Source organism: Mus caroli, unplaced genomic scaffold, assembly GCF_978045245.1.
Source record: "Mus caroli unplaced genomic scaffold, Mus_caroli_1 scaffold_13, whole genome shotgun sequence".
NCBI classification, from domain to species: domain Eukaryota; kingdom Metazoa; phylum Chordata; class Mammalia; order Rodentia; family Muridae; genus Mus; species Mus caroli.
In genome coordinates, this window is record NW_028227268.1 from 49164223 (window position 1) to 49186799 (window position 22577).

Consider the following 22577-nt stretch of genomic DNA (forward strand, 5'->3'; position numbering starts at 1 on the left):
TGTTCAACATCTTTAGCCATTAAGGAAATATAAACTAAAACTACCTCAAGATTCCACCTTATCCTAATTAGAATGGATATGGGTATTATTGTTGGCTAGAGAGAAGGATCAGTAGTTGGGAATATTTGTTGATCTTGAAAGGGAACTGGATTTGATTCCCAATTCCCTTACATTATGCCTCATAATAATCCAAACTCCATCTCCAAGGTATATGATGCCATTTTCTGACTTACATAAATAGTAAACATTAACATGGAATGCATACAGAGATGCTAGCAAAACACTCACAAAATAAATATGAAACAAAAGAATGGCTATTAAAAATTTTTAAACTTGCAAGTTATCTTCTGATATTAAGGGGGGAAAATATCTCCTGAAAGACTCACACACCATATGTCATAAGTTTGTTTCCCTTGTACATCTCAGGTATTGAGTGTGACTAGGAATCACAGATGAGAAATTTCATATGTGATACTGTGTGGAGACAACAGCTTCATATCCACTACACCCATGAAACTACAAGATCCCATCTAGAGTTAACCTAGGAATCATATAATATGGTATCTCTAAACTTTAATGTGAGTAAAAGCCACCAAGTGTTTTATTTAAATATTTATTTTTAACTTTCTATTCAGATTTTGTAGTTTTAATTAAGTCATATAAAATCAATTGAGGTAATTAATGGAATGAGCTATATTTAAATTATTTATATTATCATGAGGTTCTGCAGAAAAATTGAAGTGCCATTACTAAGAGAATTCCTGTACATAAATTTGAAATCTCTTCTGATGATTTTAAACTAAAATGAAGTTTCAGAAATACTGCATAAAGCATATTTGGATGACAGATCTGGCATTACACCGAAATGATAGGATCTCATAAGAACATCATGTGCAGTGATGTCAATAAATATTTTCAGTCACAGAAATATCTAGAAAACCATAGTGTGCATATTTGAAGAAGGTTAGGAAGACTTGAAAGTCAGAAAGGTATTAAATATAAGTTATCACACCTAAAACTGAAGAATATAGTACAATCTGGGAACAAAAGACCTTTGGGTTAGAGGAATATTAATTCAGATATTGACCAAACTTCCCAATTCACTTAGGATGTCAGCAAGTGGCTTCAAGAGGCCTGAGGTCCTGTGCCCTTAATAAATTACAGGTTTGCTCTTCCGGCCGGACCAGCACCAGGGTAGCTAGAGCGCAGGGTCGGCTGACACCCTCCAGCTACACACGACCCCCGCCACAGGATTTTGAGACTGCTGGTGAGTGGAAGACAGCTTCTGCTCCAATCCAATCACGCGGGACCTGAGACTGCTTTGGTTGGGGAGGCAGAAATCCGCCCTCAGTAGGGCCACAAGCCTCTCCAGTCAGAAAAGCGCTGGGGTAGCTAGGGCGCAGGGTCGGCTGACACTCGCCAGCTACCCACAACACCCGCCACAGGATCTTAAGACTTCTGGTGAGTGGAACACAGCTTCTGCTCCAATCCAATTGCGCGCGGGACCTGAGACTGCATTAGTTAGGGAAGCAGAAAACCCGCCTGAGTAGGACCACAGGCCTCTTCCGGCTGGACCAGCACCGGGGTACCGCCAGCTACCCACGACCCCCGCCACAGGATTTTGAGACTGCTGGTGAGTGGAACACAGCTTCTGCTCCAATCTTTAAACAGTGACAACAACAACAACTAACCCCAGAGATTACCAGATGGCGAAAGGTAAACGTAATAATCTTACTAACAGAAACCAAGACCACTCACCATCATCAGAACCCAGCACTCCCACTTCACCCAGTCCAGGGCACCCCAACACACCGGAAAAGCTAGACACGAATCTAAAAGCATATCTCATGATGATGGTAGAGGACTTCAAGAAGGACTTTAATAACACACTTAAAGAAATACGAAGGGACACTGGTAAACAGGTAGAAGACAGTAAAGAGGAAGCACAAAAATCCCTTAAAGAATTGCAGGAGAACACTCCTAAAGAGTTACAAATCCTTAAAGAAAAACAGGATAACATAATCAAACGGGTAGAAGTCCTTACAAAAAAAGAGGAAAACACATCCAAACAGATGATGGAATTGAACAAAACCATAATAGACCTAAAAAGGGAAGTAGACACAATAAAGAAAACCCAAAAAGAGGCAACACTGGAGATAGAAACCCTAGGAAAGAAACCTGGAACCATAGATATGAGCATCAGCAACAGAATACAAGAGATGGAAGAGAGAATCTCAGGTGCAGAAAATTCCATAGAGAACATCGGCACAACAATCAAGGAAAATGTAAAATGCAAAAAGATCCTAACTCAAAACATCCAAGAAATACAGGACACAATGAGAAGACCAAACCTACGGATAATAGGAGTGGATGAGAATGAAGATTTTCAACTCAAAGGACCAGCAAACATCTTCAACAAAATTATAGAAGAAAACTCCCCAAATCTAAAGAAAGAGATGCCCATGAACATACAAGAAGCTAACAGAACTCCAAATAGACTGGACCAGAAAAGAAATACCTCCCGACACATAATAATCAGAACAACAAATGCTCTAAATAAAGATAGAATACTAAAAGCAGTAAGAGAAAAAGGCCAAGTAACATATAAAGGCAAGCCTATCAGAATTACACCAGATTTCTCACCAGAGACTATGAAAGCCAGAAGATCCTGGACAGATGTTATACAGACACTAAAAGAACACAAACTCCAGCCCAGGCTACTATACCCAGCCAAACTCTCAATTAACATAGATGGAGAAACCAAAGTATTCCACGACAAAACCAAATTCACACATTATCTCTCCACGAATCCAGCCCTTCAAAGGATAATAACAGAAAAAAAACAATACAAGGACAGGAACCACGCCCTAGAAACAACAAGAAAGTAATCCCCCAACAAACCTAAAAGAAGACAGCCACCAGAACAGAATGCCAACTTTAACAACAAAAATAACAGGAAACGACAATTACTTTTCCTTAATATCTCTTAATATCAATGGACTCAACTCCCCGAAAAAGACATAGACTAACAAACTGGCCACACAAACAAGACCCAACATTTTGCTGCTTACAGGAAACTCATCTCAGAGAAAAAGATAGACACTACCACAGAATGAAAGGCTGGAAAACAATTTTCCAAGCAAATGGTATGAAGAAACAAGCTGGAGTAGCCATTCTAATATCTGATAAGATTGACTTCCAACCCAAAGTCATTAAAAAAGACAGGGAGGGACACTTCATACTCATCAAAGGTAAAATCCTCCAAGAGGAACTATCAATCCTGAATATCTATGCTCCAAATACAAAGGCAGCCACATTCATTAAAGAAACTTTAGTAAATCTCAAAGCACACATTGCACTTCATACAATAATAGTGGGAGACTTCAACACACCACTTTCACCAATGGACAGATCATGGAAACAGAAACTAAACAGGGACACAGTGAAACTAACAGAAATTATGAATCAAATGGATCTGGCAGATATCTACAGAACATTCTATCCTAAAACAAAAGGATATACCTTCTTTTCAGCACCTCATGGTACCTTCTCCAAAATTGACCACATAATTGGTCACAAAACAGGCCTCAACAGATACAAAAATATTGAAATTGTCCCATGCATCCTATCAGATCACCATGGACTAAGGCTGATCTTCAATAACAAAATAAATAATAGAAAGCCAACCTTCACGTGGAAACTGAACAACACTCTTCTCAATGATACCTTGGTCAAGGAAGGAATAAAGAAAGAAATTAAGGACTTTTTAGAGTTCAATGAAAATGAAGCCACAACATACCCAAACTTATGGGACGCAATGAAAGCATTTCTAAGAGGAAAACTCATAGCTCTGAGTGCCTCCAAAAGGAAACTAGAGAGAGCACACATTAGCAGCTTGACAACATATGTAAAAGCACTAGAACAAAAGGAAGCAAATTCAACCAGGAGGAGTAGACGGCAGGAAATAATCAAACTCAGGGGCGAAATCAAACAAGTGGAAACAAGAAGAACTATTCAAAGAATCAACCAATCAAGGAGCTGGTTCTTTAAGAAAATCAACAAGATAGATAAACCCTTAGCCAGACTCAGTAGAGGGCGCAGCGAAAGCATCCTAATTAACAAAATCAGAAATGAAAAAGGAGACATAACAACAGATCCTGAAGACATCCAAAACACCATCAGATCCTTCTACCAAAGGCTATACTCAACAAAACTGGAGAACCTGGATGAAATGGAGAAGTTCCTAGACAGATACCAGGTACCAAAGTTGAATCAAGATCAGGTTAATGATCTAAACAGCCCTATATCCCCCAAAGAAATAGAAGCAGTCATTAATAGTCTCCCAACTAAAAAAAGCCCAGGACCAGATGGGTTTAGTGCAGAGTTCTATCAGACCTTCAAAGAAGATCTAATCCCAGTTCTTCACAAACTATTCCACAAAATAGAAACAGAAGGTACTCTACCCAACTCATTCTATGAAGCCACAATTACTCTGATACCTAAACCACAAAAAGACCCAACAAAGATAGAAAACTTCAGACCAATATCACTTATGAATATTGATGCAAAAATCCTCAATAAAGTTCTTGCTAACCGAATCCAAGAACACATCAAAACAATCATCCATCCTGACCAAGTAGGTTTCATCCCAGGGATGCAGGGATGGTTCAATATACAGAAATCCATCAACGTAATCCAGTATATAAACAAACTCAAAGACAAAAACCACATGGTCATCTCGTTAGATGTGGAAAAAGCATTTGACAAGATCCAACACCCATTCATGATAAAAGTCTTGGAAAGATCAGGAATTCAAGGCCCATAACTAAACATGATAAATGCAATCATGTGTGTTTGAAATTCTCAAAGAATAGTTATTTTCAGTTACTAAGGAATGAAATAAATAAATTAATGTCTCTGGAATTGAATTGAAATTTCAAACAAGCCCTGTTTATAACTATTATATACTTTAAGTCATGTTCAACATCTTTAGCCATTAAGGAAATATAAACTAAAACTACCTCAAACACCATCAGCAAACCAGTAGCCAACATCAAAGTAAATGGTGAGAAGCTTGAAGCAATTCCTCTAAAATCAGGGACTAGACAAGGCTGTCCACTTTCTCCATACCTATTCAACATTGTACTTGAAGTCCTAGCCAGAGCAATTCGACAACAAAAGGAGATCAAAGGGATACAAATTGGAAAAGATAAAGTGAAAATATCACTTTTTGCAGATGATATGATAGTATATATAAGTGACCCTAAAAATTCCACCAGAGAACTCCTAAGCCTGATAAACAGCTTCGGTGAAGTAGCTGGATATAAAATTAACTCAAACAAATCAATGGCCTTTCTCTACACAAAGAATAAACAGGCAGAAAAAGAAATTAGGGAAACAACACCCTTTTCAATAGTCACAAATAATATAAAATATCTTGGCGTGACTCTAACTAAGGAAGTGAAAGATCTGTATAATAAAAACTTCAAGTCTCTGAAGAAAGAAATTATAGAAGATCTCAGAAGATGGAAAGATCTCCCATGCTCATGGATTGGCAGGATCAACATTGTAAAAATGGCTATCTTGCCAAAAGCAATCTACAGATTCAATGCAATCCCCATCAAAATTCCAAATCAATTCTTCAACGAATTAGAAAGTGCAATCTGCAAATTCATCTGGAATAACAAAAAACCTAGGATAGCAAAAACTCTTCTCAAGGATAAAAGAACCTCTGGTGGAATCACCATGCTGGACCTAAAGCTCTACTACAGAGCCATTGTGATAAAAACTGCATGGTACTGGTATAGTGACAGACAAATAGACCAATGGAATAGAATTGAAGACCCAGAAATGAACCCACACACCTACGGTCACTTGATCTTCGACAAGGGAGCTAAAAACATCCAGTGGAAGAAAGACAGCATTTTCAACAAATGGTGCTGGCACAACTGGTTGTTAACATGTAGAAGAATGCGAATCGATCCATTCCTATCTCCTTGTACTAAGGTCAAGTCTAAGTGGATCAAGGAACTTCACATAAAACCAGAGACACTGAAACTTATAGAGGAGAAAGTGGGGAAAAGCCTTGAAGATATGGGCACAGGGGAAAAATTCTTGAATAGAACAGTAATGGCTTGTGCTGTAAGATCGAGAATTGACAAGTGGGACCTCATGAAACTGCAAAGCTTCTGCAAGGCTAAAGACACCATCAATAAGACAAAAAAACCACCAACAGATTTGGAAAGGATCTTCACCTATCCTAAATCAGATAAGGGACTAATATCTAATATATATAAAGAACTCAAGAAGGTGGACTCCAGAAAGTCAAATAACCCCATTAAAAAATGGGGCTCAGAACTGTACAAAGAATTCTCACCTGAGGAATACCGAATGGCAGAGAAGCACCTGAAAAAATGTTCAACATCCTTAATCATCAGGGAAATGCAACTCAAAACAACCCTGAGATTCCACCTCACACCAGACAGAATGGCTAAGATCAAAAATTCAGGTGACAGCAGATGCTGGCGAGGATGTGGAGAAAGAGGAACACTCCTCCATTGTTGGTGGGATTGCAAGCTTGTACAACCACTTTGGAAATCAGTCTGGCGGTTCCTCAGAAAATTGGACATAGTACTACCGGAGGATCCAGCAATACCTCTCCTGGGCATATATCCAGAAGATGTCCCAACCGGTAAAAAGGACACATGCTCCACTATGTTCATAGCAGCCCTATTTATAATAGCCAGAAGCTGGAAAGAACCCAGATGTCCCTCAACAGAGGAATGGATACAGAAATTATGGTACATTTACACAATGGAGTACTACTCAGCTATTAAAAAGAATGAATTTATGAAATTCCTAGCCAAATGGATGGACCTGGAGGGCATCATCTTGAGTGAAGTAACACAATCACAAAAGAACTCACACAATATATATTCACTGATAAGTGGATATTAGCCCAAAACTTAGGATACCCAAGATATAAGATACAATTTGCTAAACGCATGAAACTCAAGAAGAATGAAGACCAAAGTGTGGCCACTGTGCCCCTTCTTAGAATTGGGAACAAAACACCCAGGGAAGGAGTTATAGAGACAAAGTTCGTAGCTGTGATGAAAGGATGGACCATTTAGAGACTGCCGTATCCAGGGATCCTTCCCATAAGCAGCTTCTAAACGCTGACACCATTGCATACACTAGCAAGATCTTGCTGAAAGGACCCAAATATAGCTGTCTCTTGTGAGACGATGCTGGTGCCTAGCAAACACAGGAGTGGATGTTCACAGTCAGCTATTGGATGTATCACAGGGCTCCCAATGGAGAAGCTAGAGAAAGTACCCAAGGAGCTAAAGGGATCTGCAACCCTATTGTCGGAACAACATGATGTACTAACCAGAACCCCGGAGCTCTTTTCTCTAGCTGCATATGTATCGAAAGATGGCCTAGTCGGCCATCATTGGAAAGAGAGGCCCATTGGACTTGCAAACTTTATATGCCCCAATATAGGGGAATGCCAGGGCCAAAAGAATGGGAATGGGTGGGTAGGGAAGTGGGGGGCACTATGGGGGACTTTTGGGATAGCATTGGAAATGTAACTGAGGAAAATATGTAATAAAAATATTAAATAAATAAATAAATAAATAAATAAATAAATAAATAAATAAATTACAGGTTTATGAAGACCATAACATGTCTCTATGGCCATAATCTGCATACTGTCCCTGCTCATATCTGCCATTCTACTCATCCATGAGCCTAAGGGAACCTGCTCACAGAATTCATATCCTGAAAGAACTCAGTATAGAGGAACTAATTGGTCAGAACCTCTCCTGGACCAATTAAGAGTACTATAACAGTGACTGATTACAGCTTTGATCATATCCAGCTAAGTTTATGAGGAAGGGGAAGATGGCTTGAAACTCATAGATAAATGTGTAGTCATTGATCAACCTATAGAAGCAGCTATCCTAGGCACATATGGGCTGATAGAGACCCAACCATCAACAAAGAGCATTCATGTGACGGACCTAGAGACCTAGGCTCCCAACACATATGTAACATATATGAAGCTTTTTCTTCATGTGAGACCTCTAACAACTGGATAAGAGGCTGTGTCTGTAAATTCTTTGTCTACAGTGGTGACCTGCCTACATGATACACTGGTATAATAGTGGAACTAAACTTGAGGGAGGAATGTACAATTATCTTACTGGTTTTAAGGCCCACTTCGTGAGATTGATCCCATGACTGACACTGCTCAGATGACCAAGAACCTGGGACTAGATAGGCCAATAAATTATAAGAAAATCAAATTCTTATTGTTCTGCTTAAGAAATGTAGTAATATAATGACCCTTAACAACATTCTGATATATCCGTAGACAACTGTCTTACTGAGCCATCATCAGAGAACTTTACTCCTATAGTAGATGGTAAGAAATAGAGACCCACACAACTGAAAAATGTATAGAGGTTGAAAGACCTTGGAACACGCAGTCCCAAATTGGATGTTTACATCAAACCCATCCTGTCATTGCTCAGGGAAATTTGGGGAAATGGAAAAGGTGTAAGAGGCAGTAGGAGTGAAGGACACCAAGGAAGCAATGCCTTCCAGACACACTGATAAGGGACTGATGCCCTTATGTACTCCCAGAGATGGGAGCTGCATGCTCAGGGCCTCCTCGAGTCCATGCTGGGGTCCCAGTGCAGAGGAGAGGAAGTGGACATTATTTACCATCCTTAAACCAGAAGCTATACCCAATTGACCACACAGAAAGGAGAACATCATTTTCTCCAATATGGTATCACTGGGTATGCAAACCATACTTAAGGGCAAGCCCCATGACCAGTCATAGACAACCAAATCAAACTCAATTGTATTCCTTTTTTTTTTTTTTAGATTTATTTATTTATTATATGTAAGTACACTGTAGCTGTCTTCAGACACCCCAGAAGAGGGCGCCAGATCTCGTTACGGATGGTTGTGAGCCACCATGTGGTTGCTGGGATTTGAACTCTGGACCTTCCGAAAAGCAGTCGGGTGCTCTTACCCACTGAGCCATCTCACCAGCCCCCTCAATTGTATTCCTGTAGATTTTTTTTCATAATGCTTTGTCTGAGCCTTTTTTACTATATTGATCTTTTTCTTATATTTTTTTTCTAATCATGTTTCTTATTGATATGAGGCTTATGCATGTTTATGTGCTTCTAGTACTTTAGCTTTAGTTTTTTTTTAAACTTTTCTGTTTGTTTTCTAATAAGAGAGAGAATGAAGACATGGGATTGAATGTATGAAGAGTACCTGGAAGGAGATAAAGAGAAAATCTTAATCAGGTTATAAAAAATGATTTTTCAATAAAAATTAATAGCCACAACATGAAAAACTAAATTTTTAGTTGCTTTACATGTGAATTTTTTAAACCTACAATCAATTTGTACACAATAAATCTTGTTGGAATTGTGTTTGTATTTTGTTGAGCACTGAGATTGGTATTTGACGAGATAAAATCTTGACAAAATTAAATCTCACAGTCCAAGAAAATGGTATATCAAGAGAGTATTTTCCATTTATGAAAATACAGGTTTTACACACAGAGTAGTAGATTATTGAACAGTACTCATATCTATGTTTCCTGCTGGTGGATACAATGTGAATGATATTCCCACAAAGCATGCCTTTCTGAACATGAACATTGAAACCACAAGCTTCATATGAGTATATAGTGCATTTTAGTGACTTTCTTCCTGATCTTTTCTTGACAAAGACTTTCAATTTCACCCACCTCCACTCAATTGCAGTCTGATAGTATTAAAAGGAAAAAAGGAAAATGTCCGAGATTAATAGTTCATACTTTTAAATAATACACTGTGGGGCAATGGGCTATGCACAAACAACCTTGTCTCCACTCAAGCTGAGGTCTTGAACCCTGGTAGGACCCAGTGGTGTAATTTTCACCTACATGGGACGGAAGGCATTCCCTCATGTCTCCTGGATGCCTGGCTCTTATCAAAGTTACCACCCCCACAGACCCCACAGGAGAGTCTTGTGGTTAGCAGTCATGTAGACAATGTCCCAAGCTTCTCTCTCTCTCTCTCTCTCTCTCTCTCTCTCTCTCTCTCTCTCTCTCTCTCTCTCTCTCTCTCTCTCTCTCTCTTTCCCCCTTCTCTCCTCTTGGCAATGGCCAGTCTCTCTCTCTTTCTACTTTCTCTCTTTCCCCCTGCCTTTCTACAATAAAGCTCTAAAACCATAGTCTGTCTCTGTTCGTCAAGGCCCACTGTGCTGTCTTCTAATGAGCCGCTTCTAACCTCCCATCAGAAGGCCTTCCTGTGCTCCAGTCATGGACCAGACTAAAGACTCTCAGCTGCTTGGGAACCACCCATTCCCCCTTCTCTTTCCTCCTGCCCTCTCTTCCCGTATTTCCAGGGCCTGATGCCTCCCTGGGCCCCTATTCTGTTCTCAACTTCTCTGCCATATCCAGCACAGGATGCCAGAACCTGGTACTGGGGACTGCCCCTTGCCAACCCCCTGCCATGTGGGTTCAGTAGCTTCACACACCTAGATGCCCACCCCAGGGCCAAGTGGAAAGCATCTGCAGTCCTCCCTCATCCACCTTCCCAGAGCACAGGAACTCTGGCCAGAGGTGGGCTCTCTCCCTCTCCCCTCTTCCCCTACATCCGTGGCCCCACAATACCTCATCCTGGGTAGTATAATGAAAACTGAGTGCTCTCAATCTCTATCCTGCAAGAGATCTGAATAACTACTTAGTCTAGTATTTCCACATTTCATCAGCTCTTTCATGTGAGGTGCTCTTCAGCCATGTTGAGTATCAAAATAACTCCTGTGCTGCTAAGCATCATATAGGGAGTATCAAACAAGGCTTGAAGAACAGCTTAAAGCTATATCATATCACCTGTGTCCTTAAATGTATTTCATGTTACATAGACATTATAAGTTATGATCGTAAATAGAAATTGAAGGTATTGCAGTTAATATTTTTGAGAGAAAGAAAGAAATAGAGAGCTTTCAAATGGCTTTATATGGAAAGTTATGATAACTAATTACTATTATTAGTTCCTGTTAGTCTTTATTATGCCCAATATAGAAAAATTTGAGCTTCATTTAGACAAATATTGGTAGAAGAAAATGTCATGATATAGAATTTCAGTACTATCTTTGTTTTCAAGCATTTTCTGATGTATTAAAATTTATTTTCCTATGTGAGGGATAAGGTTTCGTGTTTTTAAAAGTTAATAACAAAGTAGTTATTGATCAATATTTCAATATGTACTTTCAGATTTGTATCTTATTATGTTGCTAGCTAATCATATACTCCTCAGTATATAAATAGTTTAGTACTTTTTCATGTTCTTCATTGCTAAACTATGATAAAAACTGTCAAATTTCCATTACTTAAATATACTTCACACTATATACAGAGAAAATGATAACTATTAAAATTGTTGGACAACATGCAAATACAGAATTCAAAGGAAAATTCATGCCACAGAATACATAGAAAAAGAAAAGGCATCTAAAGCTAATTATGCTAGGAACTTGGGAAAAGAAGAATGCTTTAAACTCAAAGGAAACATGAAAAAAGAAATTACATACAAATGCATGCATGAATACATTTGCAAACAAAGTAGGAATCAGTTGAACTTGAAGCCTATATATCAAAAAGGCAATGTAATTTTTAAAAAGCTGGTCCTTTTAATAGAGTGATAAAAAAAATCCATTCACTGACCTCCATCCAAAATGAAGCACAAATCATGACTATGAAAGAGGAGGCCTGCCATTAATGACAAGACAACGCAGAGAGTAACAGAATACTGTGAACATCTCTATCACTCTAAATGGCCAATCTATATCAAAGCAGCCAATTTCTTTAAAAACAAAACATTTACTATTACTTAACTGATTTTCAAATAGCCAACCCTTAGTCCTCTCCAAAATATAAGCTGGAATTACATATAAATTATTTGTAATTATACATGATATTAACAAGCGAAAGATAGGTCTGTATCTGACTTTCTCTTTACTTCGAACTTTCCCCTAAGTATATTTAGGAATTATCAGTGACCATCATCAGTCTGCATATCAGGGCCCTGAGTTGGTTCTATTTACATTGGGGGGTAATTACCACACATTTAGTAAGCTGCACAGCATCTGGACTCCTCTGGTATGCAGAGCCCCTTGGGTTCAGAAGTTGCTAGAGACATGTAAGAAGAGGTTGACTGCCAAGGATGTTCTTTCTGTGCTTATAATGAATAAAGGTCACATGGCATGTAGTAGGAACCTTAATACACACCTTCAGTCATCCTACATAAATTACTAGGAAGTAGCTTACAGTCCTTCAAACTACAGATCTTGCATTTCCAGTTTTCTGATAGTATAGCTAGCAGTTTTCAGGTACAACATTATCCTTTGTGATTTTTATACTTTGCAACATTTTGACATATTGTAGAAATAACTATTCCACAGTTTTATTGATAATCATTTTGGTACCAGTGGGATTTATTACAATTATTTCATGGGCAATTCTTTTTTTATTTCCATTTCAACCTAATAACAGCTCCTCAGGGTAGGGGCAATGCTGAAGTCCTTGAGCTTTCCTTTAATATGTCTTTAGCTTTGAAACATTACAAAGCTTTGAACAGATAACCTGTCCAAAAGAGTGTGATCCTTACTGCAACACATTGACCACATTATTGATATCACCTGAGTGCCCATTAATAAAGTGAAATATCAGCTGCAAAACCAGAGTCAGTTTTTTCAGAGAATTCCACATGAGTTGCATGTATATTAACTGCTAGGGCCATTTTCATGGGAGATTCTCATCTGCTACTAAGGTTGACACTTGTGAGAATAACAACTGAAGGAGTGAAGTTCATTAAGTCAGCAGCAGCAAGCTTGACACTTGGCCTCTGCTTTAAAATCTCTGCTTCTGTGCCTCAATCAATCAGATATGGGCCCACTGGTTCACAGAATAATAATTCTAAGAAAATAGCTGCGTAATTTTACCTATATTGTTCTTCCCTTTGAAACCAAACATAAGCACCAAGTAGTAAACTGTTAGGACAGTTGCACTAATGACAATAAGCAGAGTGGAAACACCAGCAACTGGAATCAACCAGATAGTGTCAGTGGAAGGATTTCAAACCTTGCTTTGTTTCTTTCATTTTCTTCTCTTTGGTTCAGCTACAGATGGATATTAGATCCTTGGGCATATTAGATAGCTACTTTTCCACTGAGGTAAATGCCCAGCCCTGCCCCCACATTGATTTGTGCTTCTCTGGTGATGCCAAGCCTCCAGCAGGCACTATTTGACAACATTCCAGTTTTTGGATGACCTGGCCTGACCTGTCACTGCCCTTGGTAGAATTTTGCCACACAACTTTTGCTTGTGTTTCTGACATGCTTAATATTTGAATTCCTCACCAAAGGCAAGGCCTGGGGTAAAGTAACAATTCATATAAAAGCTGATGTCGATAGAAATAAAACTAATGGTAGTTACCTGAGAGATTACCTATGCAAGAAATCGAGTCTTCCATAGTTGAATTAATAAGCATCAGACACAGGATTTGAGAAAAAACATTAAAGAAAAACTTAGGAAAATTCCAGGAGCTGAAAAATCATAACTGAGTCACTAACATTTTTTCATATAAATTATTTTTATTAAAATTTTCATAGAACAAACACTCTTATTAAGAATGTGTTAACTTTTAATATTCCACAAAATCACTGTAATGAATTTAATTTTATGGATATTAAATAAATAAAACATTTAGAAGAAAAATTAGATATTCTTATATTTTTATATTTTAAGTTGTAAATTATTTTAAAAGTTTAAGCAAAGAATAGAGGATAGCAAAAATTTTGTTATAATTAGAAAAGTTGTAAGAGAAAAAGCTATCCAGAAGCATAGAAATATTAAGTTTGAATTATAGACACTGAAGTGGTAAGATGATTAAAAATATTCAATTTCACACATTATTAATAAAAATGCTTTGTAAAATTCTTTACCTCCCTTAAATTATGGATATATTTAAAGGTTTTTAACCTGTACCTAAATGATTGAAAAGTTCTATCTTTTTATTTAAAAGCAAATAGAATATTTTTATTATGAATATATGGTATTTGAGGACAGTGCTTTATCAGTAAATTTGTTACTTTTTTCCAAAAATCATTTTTATTACATATTTTCCTCATTTACATTTCAAATGCTATCCCAAAAGTCCCCTATTCTCTCCCCATACCCTGCTATTCAACCCACCCACTCCTGCTTCCTGGCCCTGGCATTCCCCTGTACTGGGGCATATAGTCTCCACAAGACCTAGGGCCTCTCCTCCCATTGATGGGTGACTAGAACTTCTTGGCAACTTGTTCTGCTGATTGATGGAAAAAAACAATATCGTTAGTAATCATACACAAAGCACACTGGCAGATAATCAGAGCACACACCTTCCTGACACTGTTGCTTATTCTGTTGTTTTAAAACTTTAGTGTGTCACCCAACCATTTTTTCTTGTTCCTGTACTTTTAACATGTCCGTTTTTCCCTAACTGATCTAAGTTTATAAATACAAGGTTTTGTCTTGTCCTTATCATACTCTCCTATGTCCATGTCACAGGCCTTACTTGTCCTTGGGGAGTAGCAACTGTCCTAGGCCCTGGAATCCTACCAATGACTAATCTTTTGCTAATATCTTAGTTTTGGGGTTTTGTTTTTTTAAAAATTTACAATGTTATTATTTTTATTTTCAGTGAAATAAGTGTGCTGTGCGATAAAATTAGGCATATGCCACATTTCAAACGTCCATATAAACTTGGAGTGCAAACTGTAACAAAATTCTGTATTTTATTTCTTTTCTTAAAATTTTCTATCAATGTTGTTCTTTAACAATTTCCTACATGTATATAATGCATGCTAACTGACATCACCCCTCACTCTCTGCTTTTTCACTCTGGTCCCCTGCTTTATTACAAGTGCTTCTCCAACATTTATGGCATATTACTATATTTTTGGGAACCAGTCAGTTGAACCAGAGCTACCTATATGTGCAGGTTTTTAAGTGACCCCTATTTTAAAAAATCATTTCCTCTGCCCATGTCTTGTAGTATTCTCTTTTCCTTGATCATCCAGATGTTTCAGAGTTTTGGGTTCTGTATTTAAGTCTTAGATTCATTTGGATCTTTTTTGTGAACAAAAGTGAATTCTTCTTTATAGATAACATAATTTTATATATCAAAGACCCCCGGACACTACCAGAAACTCTTGACTATAATAAACTGTATAAACCTGGTCGAATTCTTAGATCTGCAAATAGCAGAATATAAAATTAACACATAAAAAGTCAGCAGCATTCCTATAACAACATTACTTTGAAAAATAAATTAGAGATACAATTGTACCCACAGCATATTTTCAAAAACACTTGCAAATAAAAAATATCATACAGTGAAATTAACTAGACCCAATGTTTGTAATGAATTTCCATACAGTTACAATAGCTATTCTGAAGGTGCAGAGCTTCAAACTAGAATTTAAACTTTATCAAATTGATTTTAAGCACTTTTCCACCATCAAAAAATAAACAACCCCAAGATGCGCTAAAACTTAAAAAAGATCTTGCGTCCCAGGTCCCTCGGAGACCAGTCTGCACAGGAGAGCTCACAGACTGCGGAGGGTGAGCTAGGGGACTGCAGGAGCAACACAGCTTCTGGGACAGGCAGAAGTGACAGAGCCTCTGGGACAGAACCTTTTTCAGGCTCCAGACATCCAGGCACCTTCCCCACCAGAGGAGAGTTGGCCTCCTGGGAGGGCTCTGATTGCCTGAGCAGGTGAGAGAGCCATCTTGTGTCCCAGGTCCCTTGGAGACCAGTCTGTGCAGGTGAGCGCACAGACTGCAGAGGCAACACATCTTCTGGGATCGGCCCTGTTTCAGGCCTTCATCTTCAGCCAGGAGGCAGGTCTGAATGCAAGACCTCTGTGCACATTCCCTGCAAGAGGAGAGCTTGCCTGCAGAGAGTACACTGACACTGAGATTCAGGAGTGAGCTGGACTACCAAGACTACTGAAAGAAGCTAACAGAATCACAGGAGGAACAAACTCTAGCCAAGACACCTATAAAAACTAATACCATAGATTACCAGATGGCGAAAGGCAAACTTAAGATCTTACTAACAGAAACCAAGACTGCTCACCACCATCAGAACCCAGCACTACCAACTCAGCCAGTCCTGGATACCCCAACACACCTGAAAACCAAGATTCATATTGAAAATCATATCTCATGACGCTAGTAGAAGATTTTAAGAATGGCATTAATAACTTACTTAAAGAAATATGGGAGAACACTGCAAAATAGGTAGAAGTCCTTAAAAAGGAAACACAAAAATCCCTTAAAGAAGTACAGGAAAACACAACTAAACAGGTGATGGAATTGAACAAAACCATCCAAGACCTAAAAATGGAAGTAGAGACAATAAAGAAAACCCAAAGTGAGACAACTCTGGAGATAGAAACACTAGGAAAGAAATCAGGAACCAGAGATGCGAGCATCAGCAACAGAATAAAAGAGATGGAAGAGAGAATCTCAGGTGCAGAAGATTCCATAGAGAACATGAGCACAACAATCAAAGAAAATACAAAATCCAAAAAGATCCTAACTCAAAACATCCAGTAAATCCAGGACACAATGAGAAGACCAAAACTATGAATAATAGAAGTAGATGAGAATGAAGATTTTCAACTTAAAGGGCCAACAAATATCTTTAACAAAATTATAGAAGAAAACTTCCCAAACCTAAAGAAAGTGATACCCATGAACATGCAAGAAGCCTACAGAACTCCAAATAGACTGGACCAGAAAAGAAATTCCTCCCGACACATAATAATCAGAACCTCAAATGTAATAAATAAAGATAGAATATTAAAAGCAGTAAGGGAAAAAGTCAAGTAGCATATAGAGGTAGGCCTATTAGAATTGCACCAGACTTCTCACCAGAGACTATGAAAGCCAGAAGATCCTGGACAGATGTTATACAGACCCTAAGAGAACACAAATGCCAGCCCAGGCTACTATACCCAGCAAAATTCTCAATTACCATAGATGGAGAAACCAAAGTATTCCATGATAAAACCAAATTCACACAATATCTTTCACAAATTCAGCCCTTCAAAGGATAATAAAGGGAAAACACCAACACAAAGACAGAAACTACACGCAAGAAAAAAGCAAGAAAGTAATCCTTCAACAAACCTAAAAGAAGACAGCCACAAGAACAGAATGCCAACTTTAACAACAAAAATAACCGGAAACAACAATTACTTTTCTTTAATTTCTCTTAACATCGATGGACTCAATTCCCCAATAAAAAGACATAGACTAATAGACAGAATACACAAACAGGACCCAACATTTTGCTGCTTACATGAAACCCACTTCAGGGAAAAAGACAGACACTACCTCAGAGTAAAAGGCTGGAAAACAATTTTCCAAGCAAATGGTCTGAAGAAACAAGATGGAGTAACCATTCTAATATCGAATAAAATCGACTTCCAACCCAAAATTGTCAAAAAAGACAAGGAGAGGCACTTCATAGTCATCAAAGGTAAAATCTACCAAGATGAACTCTCAATTCTGAATATCTATGCTCCAAATGCAAGGGCAGCCACATTCATTAAAGACACTTTAGTAAAGCTCAAAGCATGCCTTGCACCTCACACAATAATAGTGGGAGACTTCAACAGCCCACTCTCACCAATGGACAGATCCTGGAAACAGAAACTAAACAGAGACACATGGACAATAACAGAAGTTATGAAACTAATGGATTTAATTGATATCTCCAGAACATTTTATCCTAAAACAAAAGAATATACCTTCTTCTCAGTGCCACATGGTACCTCCTCCAAAACTGACCATATAATTGGTCACAAAACAGGCCTCAACAGATACAAAAATATTGAAATTATCCCATGCATCCTATCAGATCACAATGGACTAAGACTGATCATCAATAACAACATAAATAATAGAAAGTCAACATTCACGTGGAAACTGAACAATACACAACTCAATGATATCTTGGTCAATGAAGAAATAAAGAAAGAAATTAAGACTTATTAGAGTTTAATGAAAATGAAGCCACAACATACCCAAACCTATGGGACACAATGAAAGCAGTCCTAAGAGGAAAATCCATAGCCCTGAGCGCCTCCAAAAGGAAACTAGAGAGAGCATACACTACCAGCCTGACAGCATACCTAGAAGCTCTAGAACTAAAGGAAGCAAATTCACCCAAGAGGAGTAGATGGCAGGAAATAATCAAACTCAGGGCTGAAATCAAACAAGTGGAAACAAAAAGAACTAGTCAAAGAATCAACCAAACCAGGAGCTGGCTCTTTGAGAAAATCAACAAGATAGATAAATCCTTAGCCAGAATAACTAGAGGGCACAGGGAAAGTATTCTAATTAACAAAATAGGAAATGAAAAAGGAGACATAACAACAGAACCTGAGGAAATCCAAGGCATCATCAGATCCTACTACAAAAGGTTATACTCAACAAAACTGGAAAACCTGGACACAATGGATAACTTCCTACACAGATATCAGGTACCAACGTTGAATCACGATCAGATTAATGATCTCAACAGTCCCATATCCCCTAAAGAAATAGAAACAATCATTAATAGTCTCCCAACCAAAAAAAAAAAAAAAAAAAAAAAAAAAAAGCCCAGGACCAATGGTTTTAGTGCAGAGTTTATCAGACCTTCAAAGAAGACCTAGTTCCAACTCTCCTCAAACTATTCCACAAAATAGAAGCAGAAGGTACTCTACCAAAGTCATTCTAAGAAGTCACAATTACTGTGATACATAAGCCACATAAATATCCAACAAAGAAAAAGAACTTCAGACCAATTTTCCTTATGAATATCGATGCAAAAATACTCAATAAAATCTTCGCAAACTGAATACAAGAACACATCTGTCTTAGTTAGGGTTTTATTGCTGTGAATAGACACCATGACCAAGGCAAGTCTTATAAGAAACAACACTTAATTGGGGATGGCTTACAGGTTCAGAATTTCAATCAATTATCATCATGGCAGCATCTAGGCAGGCATGGAACAGGCAGAGCTGAAAGTTCTACATCTTCATCCAAAGGCTGCTAGTGGAAGACTGACTTCCAGGAAACTAGGTAGAGGATCTTATGCCCACACCCACAGTGGCACACCTACTCCAACAAGGTCACATATATTCCAACAAGGCCACACCTCCAAATGGTGACACTCCCTGGTCCAAGAATATGCAAACTATGACATTCCACTCCCTGACCCCCATAGACTTGTTCAAACACATGAGTCCATTGGGGGCCATACTTAAAAATAGCATAATGCAAAATGCATTTAGTCCAACTTTTAAAGTCCTAATATTCTATAGCAGTCTCAAAAATGTTAAAAATCCAAAGTTCAAAGTCTCTTCTGAGATTCATCCAATCACTTAACTGTAATCCCCAAAGAAAGACAGGAAACCATCTGGGCAAACTCCGAACTCTATATCTCCATGGATGATGTCAAAGCAGTCTTCAGAACTCTACTCCTTTTCATCTTTGTTAACTGCAACAAACGGCTTTCTCCTCGGCTGGTTCCACTCCCTGTCAGCAGCTTTCCTCAGCATGTATTCCATGGCTCTGGCATCTTAAATATCAATGTTACAGCTTCTTGTTTCAGTGTCTGGGATTCCACTTGATCTTTTGGACTCCTCCTAAGGGCTGATATCACTTTTCCACTTTTGCCCTCTATAGCACTCTAAGCTCAGGTTGATCCACTCCACTACAGCTGCTGTTCTTGGTGATCATCCCATGGTAGTGACATCTCCAATACACTGGGGTGTTCCACTCCAACCAGGCTCCACCAATAGCCTCTCATAGACTCTCTTCATGGTACCAAGCCTTAAATCCTTTGCATGACCCCTTCAGTCCTGGGCCATCAACTACAGGTGAGGCTATCTCCAATGGCCTTCCATGACCTCTCACAGTGCCAAGCCTCAGCTGTTCTTCATGACACCTTCATGCCTTCAAAACCAGTACTACCTGGGTGAATCTTACACATTACCAAGTCCAGCTGCAGCACAAGGTACAACCTTGGCTATCTCTGGAACACAGCTTCTTTGTGCTCCCAGAAAACACTTCCGAAAAGATTTCACCTCAATGATGCTGGTCTCTTCTTAATCACTGCTAATTTCATAGCTCCAGCTAACCAGCATCAATTGTCCCAGTAGTTCCTTCCATTCTTAACTATAGAGCCAACGCCACATGGCTGAAGCTGCAGAGTTCTGCTGCTTGCAGAAACTAGAACATGACCCCTTGTACTATATTACATTATCACTGGCTTTATGTTTTCCAAATCCTTCACTGCCTAAGTATGGCTTTCCTGGATCTTGCTCTGTAAATTGACCTTGAATGCAGAGATCAGCATGCCTGTCTCCTGAGATTAAAGGTGTGTACCACCATGTCTGGATCTAAATTTAGCTGGGTAGGATCTTTCCCCAAGGTCCTACTCCCTTATTCTGTTATCTCCAAGAACACAAGATTTTGCCCCATTTCACTTTCTGGTACACCTGGTACACCTTTAAGATTTTAAGTCTCAAACCATATATTTTCTATTTTCCCTTTCTAAGTATGTTCTGCTTGTTCATAAGACTTAACCATATATTTTATATTTTTCCTTTCTAAGTATGCTCTGCTTGTTCTTAAGACGTAACCAGAGAACAAAGTCTCTGCTGGGATTTTTTGAAACTTCCTTTGTCAATGCAATTAATCTGATTCTCTCCATCTTAGACTCAGGCAGACTTTTCAGACAAGGCCAAAATAGCCACATTCTTCACCAAAATACCACAAAAACAGTATTTAGGCCACATTCTGAAATTCTTCTTCTTTGAAATCTCTTGGGCCACATCAACACAGTTCAAATTACTCCCAGCAACAAAGTCTTCCGTATTCCTACTAGGATGGCCCATTAATCCCAATTTAAAACATTCCACTGTGTTACAAATTCAAAGACCCAAAATCCAGATTCTTTCAAATAAAAGCATGGCCAGGCCTATCACAGCGATACCGCACATCTGGTACCAACTTCTGTCTTAGTTAGGGTTTTACAGCTGTGAACAGATACCATTACCAAGGCAAGACTTATAAGAAACAACATTTAATTGAGGCTGGCTTACGGGTTCAGAGGTTCAGTCCATTGTCATGGCAGCATCTAGGCAGGCATAGAACAGACAGAGCTGAGAGTTCTACATCTTCATCCAAAGGCTACTAGTGGAAGACTGACTTCCAGGAAACTAGGTAGAGGATCTTTTGCCCACACCCACAGTGACACACCTACTTCAACAAGGTCACATATATTCCAACCAGGCCAGACCTCCAAATGGTGACACTCACTGGTCCAAGAATATACAAATCATGACAACATCAAAATGATCACCCATCATGACCAAGTAGGCTTCATCCCAGGGATGCAGGGATTGTTTAATATATGGAAATCTATCAACATAATCCACTATATAAACAAACGCAAAGACAAAAACCACATGATCATCTCATTAGTTGCTGAGAAAGCATTTGAAAAAAATCCAACACCCTTCATGATAAAAGTCATAAAAGATCAGGAATTCAAGGCCAATACCTAAACATAATAAAAGCAATATTTGGCAAACCAGTAGCCAACATCAAAGTAAATGGAGAGGAAAATCAAAGCAATCCCACTAAAATCAGGAACTAGAAAAGGCTGCCCACTTTCTCCCTACCTATTCAGTATAGTACTTCAAGTTCTAGCCAGACCAATTCGACAACAAAAAGAGATCAAGGGGATGAAAATCGGAAAGGAAGAAGTCAAAATATCACTATTTGCAACCGATATGTTAGTATATATAAGTGACCCTAAAAATTCCAGCAGAGAACTCCTAAACCAGATAAACAGATTCAGTGCACTAGCTGGATATAAAATTAACTCAAACAAATCAGTGGCCTTTCTCTACACAAAGGATAAACAGAATGAGAAAGACATTAGGGAAACAACACCCTTCACAATAGTCACAAAAAATATAAATTACCTTGGTGTGACTCTAAGGAAGTGAAAGATCTGTATGACAAGAACTTCAAGTCTCTGAAGAAAGAAATTGAAGAAGATCTCAGAAGATTTCTCCCGTGCTCATGGATTGGAAGGATTAATATAGTCAAAATGGCTATCCTGCCAAATGCAATCTACAGATTCAATGCAATCCCCATCAAAATTCCAACTCAATTGTTCACTGAGTTAGAAAGGGCAATTTGCAAATTCATCTGGAATAACAAAAATCCTAGGACTATTCTGAACAATAAAAGAACCTCTGGTGGAATCACCATGCCTGACCTCAAGCTATACTAAAGAGCAATTGTGATTAAAAAACAAAAAACAAAAAACTGCATGGTACTGGTACAGCGACAAACAGGTAGAACAATGGAATAGAATTGAAGACCCAGAAATGAATCCACACACCTATGGTTACTTGATCTTTGACAAGGGAGCTAA

The 22577-nt window shown here is 38.5% G+C and overlaps 1 pseudogene; it reads right to left on the minus strand.

Annotated features, from left to right (window-relative positions):
• LOC110304518 (uncharacterized) overlaps positions 1-22577 on the minus strand; it is an 89699-nt pseudogene that overhangs the window by 44098 nt on the left and 23024 nt on the right.